This window comes from Hippocampus bargibanti, linkage group LG17 (assembly GCF_051943395.1).
Source record: "Hippocampus bargibanti isolate YZ-2025 linkage group LG17, ASM5194339v1, whole genome shotgun sequence".
NCBI classification, from domain to species: Eukaryota; Metazoa; Chordata; class Actinopteri; order Syngnathiformes; family Syngnathidae; genus Hippocampus; species Hippocampus bargibanti.
The window spans coordinates 8,267,301-8,282,476 of record NC_142750.1 but is presented as its reverse complement, the minus strand read 5'-3'; the positions used below and the strand labels follow the sequence as shown (position 1 = coordinate 8,282,476).

General features: G+C 41.5%; 1 long non-coding RNA gene across 1 annotated transcript in view; it reads left to right on the top strand.

The window, feature by feature from the left end:
* The window catches only part of LOC148885524 (uncharacterized), a 148,936-nt gene that overhangs the window by 20,572 nt on the left and 113,188 nt on the right, over positions 1-15,176 (top strand). The gene's annotated exons all lie outside the window — the stretch shown is intronic.

Here is a 15,176-nt window from a genome sequence, read left to right as displayed (position 1 = left end):
TATTTCCTTCTTCCTAATTTTCCATTGTGAATACTATCGAGTTAAGTAGCCAGAGTTTGTTTTGCTCCCCGGCTCCCTGCTGTGCTGGCATTAATACACCACTTGGGCTATAAAAAGAGGAAAGGGGTGTTGGGGTGAGGGGTTGGTGCGACCGCAGAGACAAGTTTCGAAGCAGCAACGCACAAAGTGATGCTGATGAAGAGGGACGTGGCGAAGGGAGACAAATGCCCCGGCCCTCCAGTGTTGTGATGGCTCCGAGGCCCGCCACTCAACTCCGCTCGGCGCCGGCGCCGGCAGGGACAAAAACTGTAGCTCGCCTGAACCGCAGCCAAAGCTTTCCTGGCTGTTTGCGTTTCTGCAGATGGCGCTCGGTTTAATGACTGCGAAACGGATGTGCTGTCTTATTCCTCCTCAACGTGTCGTCCCAATTAAGTTCTTTGGAAGGGAGGCAATGGATGAGGGGAGTTAGTTGTATATGGATTTATTTTTAACCCCCCCCCCCCCTCTGGTGTCACGCACTGGCACGTCGACATTTATTATGTCAAACGATCTCAACTTTAAAAGCGAAGAGAACGAATGGGGCCCTCTTAGGGTGGTGGTCATCTTTTTTATTGGCTCCTTTGCGTCTTATCAAAGATTCTTACTGGCTTTTACAGTAAAGTCTCGTTATATCGATAGTACTGCTTATTATGATACTATTTCTATGAACGCAAAGAGAAAATTTACATGCCGCAGGATCGGATATATTGATAGTCCGGTTATATCGATATTTTTTCCGACTCCCGAGAATATCGATATAACGAGAATTTACTGTATCTACATTTTTGGGCACTGTGGATGATTGACAAGTTGCTATGATAGACTCTTCATCTGTAGAGTACTTGTATTTGCCTGTAAATATATCATTAGCATCCATGTAGCATTTTTTTTTTGTTTATGGACTTTGGGCCTTCAAACCGTCGTCGTAAGAGTGTTACAACGTAAAATGACGCTTCTTGGACAAAAGAAAACTTTGCAGTGACATCGTCTACTGGGTCGATGCGGGCAGTTAGCGCTTTATTTTCTGACCTGAAACTGCTCGATGCCAACGGTGAGACCAAAAATGGCCTTTTCTTGATGGTTGTGGAGCAATATAATGTGTGTAATTCCTTCACTACCATTCCCGAATTTATTTGGGAATTGAAAATATGACATTAAGCGCCATTCCCGAATGTATTCGGGTTTTGATTTTTCTCGCGGAGGGGTGCCGATAAAGCGCTGGTCAGACCTGTGTCAATGTTTTTTTCTCTTCCACGAGGGGGAAGCATTTGCCTTTTGTACAGCCGCCCCATTTCAAGCTTAGATACCTCCAGACCCATATAACTTATAATAATAATAATACATTTCATTTACAAGCGCCTTTCAAAACTCTCAATTAGTTTTTCTCTGGGTGAGCAGCGGCTGCCACATGCGCCAGCGTTCACTCAACTCTCCAATAGACTGAATGTTAGCTAGATAACTAATAGTGATAGCTAGAGCTAGAGCTAATAGCTAGCTAGAGCTAATAGATAGATAGCTAGAACTAGAGCTAATAGCTAGCTAATAGCAAGCTTGCTACCGCTATTAGTGATTATGCTATATGTTTAAAAAAAATGGAAAATTGGCATTTTAGATTTTTTTTTTAAACATTTTGAAAAATCCACATTTTAGAACATTTTTAAAAATGTAGAAAATCGCCATTTTAATAAAAAAAATAAAATGTAGAAAATTTGTATTTTTTTCTTCGGAAAAGAGAGTCTAAGGTTTATAAAACTGCATTGAATGTTTATATAGTCCTAAAACTTATATAAACTTAAATATTCTCTGGGTCCTGCAAATTGAGTGAAAAGGACAAAAACCCTGGCACGGGAGTGCACATCGTCTGGCAGTGAATGAGTTCAGGCAATGATGTCAGTCCTTTTTTGCCACAGGCCACATTGTAGTTACGGTTTCTACTGTGATGAATTTGGGGAAGCCATTAGAATGTTTCATCCCCTCCACATATTAGAACACACAAATGAATGAATAACCAGTTTTCATATTTGAAGTCAAAAATAAAGACAGTTATTGTGGTTTATGGGACAATTTCAAATGTTGTTTCAGCATCATAGTATTTGACATGCTTGATTTGCTTTTGCGGGCCGAAGAAAATGATATGGGGAGCCAGATTTGGCCCACGGGCCGTGACTATGACACCTGTTTTTTATGTCTGAAAGAATCAAAGCATCAATTGGTGATTTCCCTGCCGCCCAACAAATATTCCTTGCATCCAAACTGCCGTCGCTAGTGCCAATCGGTAAGCGGAACCAACGAAGGGGAGGCGTTTGGAACATGGCGGATTCTTGTTAGCCGGAATTTGGAATAATTAGCTTGCTCGCCGGTCTCCCGCCGCAATCCAGCTGGGCCTTTGAGACGTGCTCGCGGAGCCTTGTGGGTGTGTGTGTGGGAGGGGTGGACGCAAAGGAGGGTGGCGGCGCCGGCGGTGGTGGTGGGTGGGGCGGGGTGGTCATGGATGCTGTCTGACGGCAGCGCCCGTCTATCGGGAGATGTATGGCGGAGGCTGGGGGCAAAGAGTGAAGACGGTGTCAGGGTGATACCCTTGACGGTGATATGATTGAGTAGACAGCTGCGACCCGCTGCGTTCTTTACCCGCCAACCGACTGCCCCCTCTAACCCCCTCCCCTCACGTTCCCTCCCTCGCCGCCTCCGTATCCCGACCCTTTCGCCTTAAAGCGCATCTCCGTGCGAGTGAGTGAAAACTGGCTATTACAGCCAAGCGCATCCAAGTAATTTATGCATGATTGCCTCTCAATCGGAGGCAATTTATCATCTTCTTCTATCTTTTTTTTTTAATCTGTCGTCGTCTTGTTCCGCTGGACTTTAATCTATGGGGCTATTAAGAAGGCTTGTGCAATAATAGCCCGGGCCTAGGTGACAGCGTGACATTGGCTCCGTCATTGGCATGGCGCTGCTTCCCGATGTGGAAAAAGGGATGGCGGGAAATAGAAATAAAAGCAGGGGGGGGTCGCAGATGTGGTTTTATTAGACCGTTTGTTTTTCGACAGATGTGAGGAGATTTGTCCGATCAACGCGTAAACGTTGCGGTGATTCATTAGTGTTCCCTCGCATGGGAAACGGCTATAAATAACGCGCTTTAAAACGGGAATAGCTACAGGCGGTAGAGATGAAGCTCATTAAGTTACCGTCAAGATAACTCGGGACATATCAATAAAGCTGGCTGACGTGTAACCAGAAAATCTCACTTTTTTTCCCAGAATTTCCCAATATATTTCATATCCAATTCGACTACATTATCGTGACGACAAATGAAAATGTGATCGTTATTAGATATTTTTATTGGATTGGATTTACCTTTATCAGTCTTGCAGTGGATAAATTTACATTTCACAGCAGCAAAGATATGAAAGGAAGATGAAAGGAAAGAAAGAAGTAGGAAAATCAAAACAGGAGCTGCTGGAAAGGCAGCCACTCTTGCGGCGCCATCTTGAGGTCAAAAGACAAAAAAAACTAAATAACAAATTATTGCTCTGCGTGTTAATTTCATTCATGAATCAAGCCAAAAATGAAACTATTTTAAAGGACAACCTATGCCTCCGGACAACTTGTCGATAATTTGTAAAATCACTTCAAATGACTTCTATTAAGCGTATTTTAAAAAGATTCCACCGCATATAGCTATATTTTACGTTTTAAGACTCGCGCTGAATATTCAGGAAGTCTTGTTTTCAAGTTGATGACAATGCTTGACGTAACGTCACGTCTGGAACGCCCCTGACCGAGAAAGCAACACACAATGCATTTTGGGTACTTTGTTTGGTCTGAAAACATCGTGTTGATGGCGAAATTAGAAGGAAAACACATAAATAACACGATGGTGAATTGTTGTGTGTTGCACCAAGAGTACTGTTTGATTCTAGATGACACAAATTCCCAGCAAACAAATCAGCCCATTTCCAACGGAGCTTGGGCGCCATCTTCTGCATTTTCTGGGACGTTACATTGGAGTCTTGACGGCTCGAATTGATACGGGAGGACTTCTTTAATCGATTGCAAACATTTATGCTTTCCTCTTCAGAACTATTTGAATCATATTCATAACTGGATGAGTAACAAGAAAGCATCTTCTCCGAATCTGAAGCCATTGTTTTGATTCTAGAGCAAGGCGAAGACATCCTGGCGTGACGTCACGAACAAGGGGGCGGGACCCTCTAAAACTGGCAATTTCCGGGGTCATTTTGAAGTAGTTTTGGCACACTTTAACTTGTCTTTATTAGTGTTTTGCAGATGACTAAAAATATCAGCCTGCATGTTTCGGGTATTTTAGATGCTATAAAACGTTTTTCTGATGTCAGGAAACAAAAAAGTGATGTTGGTTGTCCTTTAAGGAACTGTTTTATTGTTGTCATTTGTCTACATTGTTTAACAGTACTAAAAGTAGCAGGAGAGAGACTTAAGCAAAAAATGGTGTCGGTTGTCCTTTAAGTCTTATCACATGATGGCCACACTGCTCATCTTCCTCTCGCCTCCTTTGTGGCTCATCTTTTCTTTGGCTTTTTCTTTGCTCTCTGCCAATATTTTTCCAAGCTAAATGTTAGCCCTTCCCGTCGCCTCGGCTGCTGGAAGTCAAATCTCTAGTTATGGACTTCCGTGCCGACACAGATGGTCGGCGTTATGTTAAGAACACCCAGATGTTTTTTTCTTAAACCCCCAAAAAGAAAATGAGTCATATTTCAGTCAATGTCCGTGTTTTAACGCCATTGCGGTAGCGAGGGAAAAGTCTTGTACAAAGTCAAATCGGACAGGTAACACTTGTTCTTTACTCCCCAACCTTTTTTTTCTTCTCCCACGTCTGGTCTCCGCCATTGAAATTGTTTTATTGTTTCTGTCTTCTTGATGTGGAAACGCTTTCAAGAAGCCGCCGCATGGCTCTTTAAGGAGCAGCGGTGATGAAACAATCCATCTAAAAGACACCCTGTTGATTTGGCTACTTTTTTTTAATCGTCTGTGTGCATGCGGCTACCATTCCAACCATTTCCAACCAATGTAAATTTCTCCACTGCGAGACTAATAAAGGCAAATCCAAATGCAAATCCAAATGACTTTACTTTGTGAAGCTCTAAAACACTGGCCACAGAAAAATAATTATTTCAGAACCATTTAAAAAGATGCATTTCACATTATTTTTCAATTAATAATGTTTGTTTATTCAAATTAAACCTAAAACAAAGAAAATGGTGTGCCCGAATGCCCGCTACTAGCTTAATGCTAACACAGCCATTGACGGATCAATTGGATTGGATTCGATTAGCCTCTCAGTGAAGAAATGTACATTTCACAGCAGAAAAGTGATGAAAATAACAGGAAAGGAAAGGAAGAAGTAGAAACACAAAATATAGGACTTGCTGTAAAGGCCGTCACGCTCGCAGCGCCATCTTGAAGTCAAAACAACACCAAAACTAAATAACAAATAACATGACACAACACAAAAGACACAGGCAGTCATTCAATCTTAAGCACTTTCTGCACCCTCTTTGTTTTCTGAAGCAGAGGAGAGGATCAAAGCGTCCTTTTCACCAGTAGATCACGGACCTCATGGTGAAATGTGCACATCTACAACAAGCCAAATGTCGAAAGAAAACACAAAGCTGTAGCCTCCATTGAAGAAAAGAGACTGTCTCACATCTCCTGTCCCATGTAAATCTGTATTCCCGATTTCGTAAGCCCCCAAAAGACACCGTTTCAGTGTTAAAACCTTTTAAACGGCTCAACCAGTGGCACAACATACACCATGTAACATGACTGAGAAGCATGTTTTCTTGATCCTCTAAAAAAAAAAATATTTTACTGACATTGTTTATACTGCCCCCGATGGCCACTGTGGGCACAAAAAAATGCATGGTAATAATGAGTGAAATTGATAATAATACTAAAAATAATACGTTTGATTTATAAGCGCCTTTCAAAACTCTCAAGATCACTTTCCAGTCACAGGATAAGTTGTTATGTGGGTGAGCAGTGGCAGCCGTATACACCAGCGTTCACTCAACCTGGAATAACTCAAAAAGATAGAATGCTAGATAGTTAATAGATAGCTGGCTAACCAGATAGCTAATATGTTTCCTGACTCAAATAGCTAGCTATATTGCTAATCTCTAGCTCTCTAGCTGACCTAGATAGCTAATAGATAGCTAGCATTGTGATGCAGAAATGATGTGCATTCTATTTGTTTTTACGAAGTACAATATTATAAATCAGAATCAGAATCAGAATCATCTTTATTGCCAAGTATGTAGAACACACAAGGAATTTGTTTCCGGTAGAACACGCTGCACTAGTATCGTTGTCAAAAAAACTGCTAAGTGGCACTATACAGTTCCATTTTGGCTACTGTTGAAAGAGTTCAAAGAGTGGTAGTTTCAGCATAAAAATACCCCCATAACAAAAAAAAATCTTATTTTGAAGATAAATAAATAAAACAAGGTTGGTCTTGTTTGCTAGCTGAGCCACTTTCCATGAAAACTTTTGGACCCAGGTGCGTTTTAGCTTTTTCATCTCCAAAATATAAAAGCCATTCTCCGCCTGGGCATTTTGATCATTCGCCGTCCTTGATCACGGAACATTTTAGACCGCTACCATGTTGACGTTTGCATTTCAGCCGAATGCCGACGCGTCGAGATCTGTCGGATGTAAAAGAAAAGCAAAAACATAGCAAACAGAGCACTGATTGATGTACGGCCCCTTTATCATTGTCATGTAATAATAACACCATGCCAAGGTTCTATCACCGAAGAGCGATGTTGTTATCGATGATGTCACGGGAAGCCTGCAGGCTTGACATCGTAATTTTCACACGCACACTCTTCATATCCTCACACGCGTGTAACGAAGAGATAACGTGAACACACGAGAGCGTCGTGGAAAGGTATAGGATTGGCGTCGTCCCTGCGGGCGGGGAGCGCGTTGCCCGGCTCAGTTGAGATTTGGCCGCCTTACTGTGGTTGTCGGCTGGCGGCCATTTTGCCGCCTGGCCGCCATTTTGCCGAGCGCCACGTTCGAGCCCACCGGACACAAAACAACTTTCATCTTCTGGTCATGCTCGCTCTTCCAAGTCTTTTTTTCCGCTCTCAGACTGACAGACTTTTTTTCCCTCCAATTTTTTTTCGGCTTCCCGCTGAAAGTTTATGACTCCAGTCAGTACCGCAGAAAAGACTAAAACTGTGGGACTGGTCTATAAATCGCTAAAACATCAATGATGGATCATCCGATTTTGATTTTGTCGCAGATATATTTTGACGCCACCGTTTGTTTGTAATAGTTAATTTGCAGTGTGAAAAATCGCAAATATTTTGGAAGCTCTTTGTCAAAGCCACCGTCAAATCACATGCACCATTTTTCAGTGTCGGCTCGACGCCTTGTCGCTTCCAAGCCGAGGGGATTTAAGTGGCAGCTGCGTCTCGGGATTCAAATAGACAGGCGACGGAATGCTGGCCGGGGAGGAAAGAAGACATGATGTAATCATAGAGATCAAGACCTTCACGTTGTCTGGTTGAGGGATGACAGGCCTGAAATACATCCAACCTAGTGACGCTTCCAATAATGACTACACTTTGAACAAAGCAACATAAAAATCCCGCAAATTCGCTCAGCTTGTTTGGATTTCGTACAAGGTGAAATAAAGTTTGATTCCACAACAGGTGGATTGTATTGCAGAAGCTCAGCGAGGGGCCTTTGCTGACAGTTCCGTTTCAAAAGCGTCTGTAAATGTGAAGTGTAACTGTCAGCTCCACGTCCCTGCTGGTGTGTCACATAGCTTCAACCCTTTTTTTCGCTAGTGACTTATTCATTGCCGTCTATTTACATATTTCATATGGCGCGCCTTCTTACTTGCGAGTGGGCTACTGGTGACCTTCAAAAGCGATGGAGCCGCTAAATTTTAATGCTCATAAGATAGTATGATTGAAAACGGGAATATTTGACAAACAGATGAGGCATTCGCGGGCTAACGCTGTGCTAGCAACGAATGAAAGAGCTTTTTAATTTTCAGATACTATGATTTAAAATGGGGATATTTGGCCAACAGATGAGGTACAGTATTTGCAGACTACCACTGTGCTAGCAACAAATGAAAGATAGCTTTTAACTTTTAAGATACTGTGATTTAAAATGGGAGTATTTGGCCAACAGATGAGGCATTCACGGGCTAATGCTGTGCTAGCAACAAATGAAAGACAGCTTTTGAATTTTAAGATGCAATGATTCAAAACAGGAATATTTGGACAATAGATGAGGCATTCATAGGCTAATACTGTGCTAGCAACAAATGAAAGCGCTTTTACATTTTTGGGAGAGGTGAACTATCTTAAGCGTTAGCTAAAATAAGGCAGAATATATGGATTTAAAATGGAGCCAAAGGGGAAAAAATATATGTATTTACTCCTGCTCATACAGATGAAAGTAAATTCTTTTTAAATGATAAGGTTCAACATCAAAAGTACATTTATATCCACGTTGGTTAGCATATTTAGTGGCTAATGTCATTCCAAATAGCTAATGTGAATTCATTCTGGGTGTGAGTATGAGCTTTAATTGACACCTCTTAACTCATTCACTGCCATTCCCTAATTTATTCGGGAATTGAAACCCTTGACGTGCAGCGCCATTCCCGAATTGGTTCTGGTTTGGGTTTTTCTTGTGGGGAGGGGAGGAGTGACCGATAAAGCGCTGGTCAGTATTTTCCCCTTCCACGAAAGGGGCAGTATTTGCCTTTTGTCCATGTTAGCGCTTTTTTCCAGCTTCATGTGTTGTTAAAGCGCTATATATAAAACCAATATGTATGTATTACATTGTATTTTGTACAGCTGCCCCCACTTCAAGCTCAGATAACTGTAGACCCATATCACTTAGGAATTAACTCTTTTTTTTTTTACTGATGACGGAAGAGAGTAAGGTTTTTAATGCTGAGTTAACATAACAACAATCATTATTCTTGACTTTAGATTTGTATTATCAAAGTAGTTATATCATAAAATTTAATTTCATTATGCGCAAACTATATGTAATATGTGGAGGGGATTAAACATTCTAATGACTTCCCCAAATTCATAACGGCCCTTGAGAGGAAACCATGACTACAATGTGGCCCGTGGCAAAAAATGACTTTGACACCCCTGGTCTAAGGTTTCTTACGCTGAATTGAATGTTTATGTAGTCCTAAAACTGACTTGAACGGCCTCGTGATGACCATTATTTTGAGCCTCACCGTCAAATTGTTCACACTAGGTGGTCCGTTGCTTTGCATCATTTCTGGTTCCCTCGTATCATCTTTGTTTCATCAATCACTCATCAGAGAGTTGTCGCCACTTGCGATTGTAACGATTGCACTTTGATTTGTTGCATTAATACATCAGCTTTTGGGTGCCAGCCAGACTCAATCTCACAAACGCCGACCAACATGAATCATTCTAAACGTCGATCCCAAAGTAATTAACACCTCCATTATAGACAGTTGATTGTCGCATTGGAGGACGTGATGATTTTTTTTTTCTGATTGTGTATTAGCGAGTTACTGTCTTGGTCATATTTTATGGCAAAATACGCAACTTCTAAATCTCAATTTTGGCAGATTAATTTCCTTCTTCCCTGTAATTATTCTGTGTCGCGCCTTTTCAGTCAAAAACGATCTTGATGGTTTGACAGAACGGGCCCTAGATGCTCGCCGTGTCCCCCCAGACCGCTTCGGACTCCCAACCGCCAAATGTTATTTGCCCCATTTTCGTTTTTTTTTTCCATGGCAAGTCATATCCGGTGAGCAGACTAGAAGTCTCCAATGGACTGGCGAGTAGACGCAAGATTTTAAAAAAGTGGGGTTATTTATATTCTTTCCAAAAGAAAGAATAACTTTGAAATGATGCACTCCAAAATCCCAATTTTGTTTAGAGAGGCCTTGATTGTTTACCTCCTGTTTCAACGTCTACTGCATGCCGTTTATTTGGGAAAGTCATCAGTGGCCCTGCAACTTTGCACTGTTATGTTTATTTGCTCTTTGAGCATCTTCCGCGCCCCGTTGAGGCATAACAAGAGTTATGGTCCACTATGCATTTGCCGCTCGTGGTTTCAGTGTCGACTGCATCCTGGTGCGGCAGGGGATTCCACCTTTCTACCGCATTCCATTTAGGTAGGAAATTATTCAATGGTCTACATAATCTGCCGTAACTGTTCACTTTTTCCACATCCCATTTAAACGTGAAACTAATGAATGGTCCTGCAACTTGCACTTACTGCTTATTTCCCATTTGAATTTTTTTTATTACCGTATCCCGATAGACAGATGAAACGGTCACACCTCCTCAAAAGATGCAACACACATTTTTTTGCTCCATTTTAAAAAGTACATGGTTGGACACAACATGTCTGTTTTCATCCAGTGCCAGTGTTTCATAGCAGAGAGAACCTGGAAAGCCCTTGTCTCGGTTCTTCTGGTGCAATGGCTCGCATGGTTTCCCAGGACTCAGCATCTCCCTCCCAGGACTCGGCATCCCCCCCCCTTCCTTCTTTGTTTCCTCCTCGCTGACAAGGAATGACAACGACAACTTGAAAATCGGGTTACGCTCGCGCCTTCCGCAGGATTACACCCGAATCCCAATGGTTTTAAACAGTCACACTCTGCCACTCAAAGCCAGATTTTTCGTTTTTTTTTTTCTCCTCCTTTGCAGCGTTTATTAAAGGAACACAGCGGTGACAAGTGAAGTATTTTGCGGCACCGGAATGAGGCTGCTCTCTCTTTATATATATATATTTTTTTAAGTTGCAAGCTTGTATGTCACTCGATTTAGAAATACGTTCACAAATGTGGCTCAGGGGTACAAAATGCCACAAAGGATCAAAAAGAAGCTTACGGTTGGTACAGATGGAACCTGAGGGATGCAATTAGAGAGAAACATTTCAATGTATTTGCACTTATAAATGATTGGGCAGTGAAGGGGGCTGGGGGTTGGGGGGATTGAATCATGACAATGGTTGAAAAAAATGGATGTCGGTTCCCAGAAAAAACACTCGTGTTTTGTAATTAATTGCCATATTTACACAATTTACAACAAATTTTTACCCTGGATGATATTCAGTCTATAAACTGCTACCAGCTATTGTGGATGAATGTGTTTACATGCTAACTTTGCAAACCCGAGAAAGCAAACGCTAACCACCATTTTGTTCATTACGTAGGCTCAAGATGGTCTTGTGACTCTGGTCTCACTGTTGAGCGCCTCTTTTACAATACAATAAGTACATATTGATTTATATAGCGCTTTAACAACAGCTGAAGCTGGAACAAAGCGCTTAACATGGACAACTCTCATATACAGGAAATAAAGACCTGTTGTGGCTCAATATTACTTCACATATAAGGCGCGCCGTGGACTGTATAAGGCGCAGGGTTATCTTTTGAAGAAAATCAAGGCATTTGGGTGCACCTTACAAACTGGAAAATATGGTAATATTTGCCTTTTATGTTTTCAGAACAGCACAATTATAGTTGCAGTTGTGGTTAAAGCGTCCAAAACTTAAATATTAAAACAGTATTTTCTAAAATTACAGTTATTCTTATTTCTGAGACTAATATTTCGCCGGTACTATAATGACGCGGTAATAAAATGAAAGTTATTTCAGGGCTCTTGCAACCTTTGGATTGAATCATTATTTTCAAAAAATGGATTGGATTAGATTAGCCTTATTTAGTGTCGCAGTGGAGAAATTTGTATTTCACAGCAGCAAAGTTATTGAAGCAACTGGAAAGGAAATGAAGAAGTAGAAAAACAAAATACAGGAGCTGCTGTAAAGGCAGCCATTCTCACAGTGCCATCCTGAAGTAAGAAAAAACAAAATGACAACACAAAGAGTCATTCAATCTTCAGCACATTCTGCACCCTCTTTGTTACATGAAGTAGTTCTCGGTGAAGGAGAGAGGATCAAAGTGTCAGTTTCACCAGTGGATCATGGACCTCATAGTGAAATGAGAAGATTTGCTACAAGCTAATGTTGAAAGCAAACATGAAGTTGTAACATCCACTGACAAAAAGATTGTCTCACATCTCCTGTCCCACGTAAATCTGCTTTATTTCCAAGTGGCGAGAGTTCCACATACTGTGTCTAGGCATTTTAACCTTTTCAGTTATTTCCCTTGTGTTTAACTTTTTTTTGTAATTAATTTAAGCCCTGTCAGCTTCTAAAATCATTCATATCACTTTGTGGCTACACATCTGATCGCTTTCGCCGAAATAGTTAATCTTTTTCATGAATCTGATTCTTTTTTTCAGGGAGTTCTACAAGTCCAAACATAAACAATTCCACTTAAAGAACAACCAACATCACTTTTTTGTTTCCTAACTGACATCAGACAAACGTTTTATAGCGTCTAATATACCCAAAACATGCAGTATGATATTTTTATTCAAATGCAAAACACCAATAAAAATGACTTAAAGTGTTCAAAATCTGCAAAAAATTGAGCTGCGAATTGGGCATTTTCAGAAAGTCCCGCCCCCAGTTCGTGATGTCACGCCAAGATGTCTTGCATTGCTGGAGAATCAAAACAATGGCTTCAGATTCGGAGTATATGCCTTCTTGTTACACATCCAATTATGAATATGATTCAAATAGTTCTGCAGAGGAAATAATATATGTTTGCAATCGATTAAATAATTTATTCCGTGCCATTTTGAGGCATCATTGGGGGGAAATGTAGCACCCAAAAAGAGGCAGAAAATGGCCACCGAGCTCCTGTGAGGAATGAATCAGCCCACAAGGTTTTCAGACCAAACAAGCGTTGACGTGATGGAAGGACTGCTACAATGTGTCCTTTTTTCGGTCGGGGACGTTCCTTCAGTGACGTCACGTACGGGCTCGTCACCAACTCAAAAACAAGACTTCCGGAATATTCAGCACGACTCTTAAAACGTAAAATATAGCTATATGCGGTGGAATCTTTGTAAAATACGCTCAGAAGTCATTTGAAGCCATTTTACAAATTCTGGACACAACTTGTCTGGAGATGTCGGTTGTCCTTTAAGAGTAATATGGCTTTGTTCTCCCCGTAGACCGTCGACTGTTCCTCCGTGAGATCCACCTAGGGGGCGTTTCGCAAATGGCCTTAGCTGTCAGGCTTACTGTTTATCTATTTCTTCTCGCACTCCCAGCTCATTACCGAACGCTCGGTGCAAATATGGATCCATTCCACCCCGATCCATCACTTGTGACAGGTACACACTGTGATCTATTTTAAACAGCAGGCTATGATGCTGATGATGCATGGCGGAAGAGGGGATATTGTCTGCGCATTTATGAGCCTGTATATTGATCACCCCACCCCACCCCAAACCCACTTCTGACTACCACACTGTTCCCTCACCCCTCGAAGATTAGATATGCATTGTGCGTATTGACACATTGGCTATGTTTGACTGCACGCGGGGTGAATTGAAACATGATGATGGAGACCCTTCTAATAAAGGCCATTTAGAGTGGAGTGAATTGTAACGCTGCTTTGTGAGTATTGAACCGTCGTGGTTGAAGAGGCATCGCAGTAAGAAAGACTGAGAAGGCGGGGGCGGGAAATGATAGCAGACGTCTTGTTTAAGCATTGAGGATGAAGCAAAAGATCACAACGTGAAGTAAAATGTACGTCAGAGACGCGGTCGCTTTTATAGAAGACAGATGGCATCCACGCAGGCCTATGCGTTGTCAACATTGACAAAGATGGCAGCGATATTGCACATTGGGTCTTTGTGTTACGTATTGTGAAATCATTTAAAGGTATTCCAGAGTCTGAAAAGTTGAGGAAAGTTTTTTTCAAGGGTTATCGGTGAGATTTTATGCAAATATTCTCAAGGACAATGGTGCTAAAAATGTATGATATGGGTGTGTGTCAGCTAGCTAGGAATCTAGCTCGCTGGGTGCAAGCTAGCATCCAGTTTTTCTCATCTGTCATACCTGGTTTTGATTGGGACTTGGGAATTTCCCAAGAAGCAATTTGGCAAATTGGTCAGCTTGCTAGCCTCATGGAAAATATCGTCTGTCTCAGAGTTTTGAGGTCGTGGTTGGTGTTTCTGCTCAAGCCTTCGTGTTTTTCGGATTATGGTCATTCACATCGTCAAATGGAGGCAATTGGACTTTTTTTGTTTAAAAGACAACCAACAGCATTTTCTTGTTTCCTAACTGACATCAGAAAAACATTTTATTGCATCTAAAATACCCAAAACACGCAGGCTGATATTTTTAAAAATAAATAATAAGTGTGCTAAAACTGCAACAAAATCAGCTGGGAATTTGGGATTTTTAGAAAGTCAGGCCCCAGTTAGTGACGTCACGCCAGAACGTCTTGCTTTGCTCCAGCGTCAAGACAATGGCTTCAAAGAGTTCCGATTCGGAGGAGATGCTTTCTTGCTACTCATCCACTTATGAATATGATTCAAATAGTTTTGAAGAGGAAAGCATAAATGTTTGCAATTGATTGAAGTTCTTCCGTATCAATTCGAGCCGTCAGGATTCCAATGTAGCGCCCATAAAATGCACAAAATGGCACCCAAGTTTCGTTGGAAATAGGCTGATTTGTCTACTGGGAATTTGTGTCAACTTCTGTATGGCAAGTCTTGGTGCAACACACAACGATTCACCATCACATTATTTATGTGTTTTTCTTGTAATTTTGCCATCAACACGGATCAACACGATGTTTTCAGACCAAACAAAGTACCCAAAATGCATTGTGTGTTGCTTTCTTTGCCGCCTTTGTAAAATGCGCTCAGTAGAAGTCATTTGAAGTCATTTTACAAATTATGCACACAACTTGTCCGGAAGTGTCGGTTGTCCTTTAAGATGCCTGACCTTTGATCCAATAAGGATTTTCCAGCGATGAATTTGAAGCATGGAGTGTTTATACCCGTGTAGCATTTTCCCCCAAGGGGTTGTTTCTATCTTGAAGCTCTTTTTACTCTTTGGTAGTGTCACAGGTAGATGGCATCAGGGCGGCGTGATATAATGCCGGCTAGTTGTTGCCTGCAATTTATTTTGACCGTCGGCTAAAAATAATACAAGCTGCCATTGCTTGCACTTTATATCGCCTGTGAAGTTGTCACGGTCCTTTG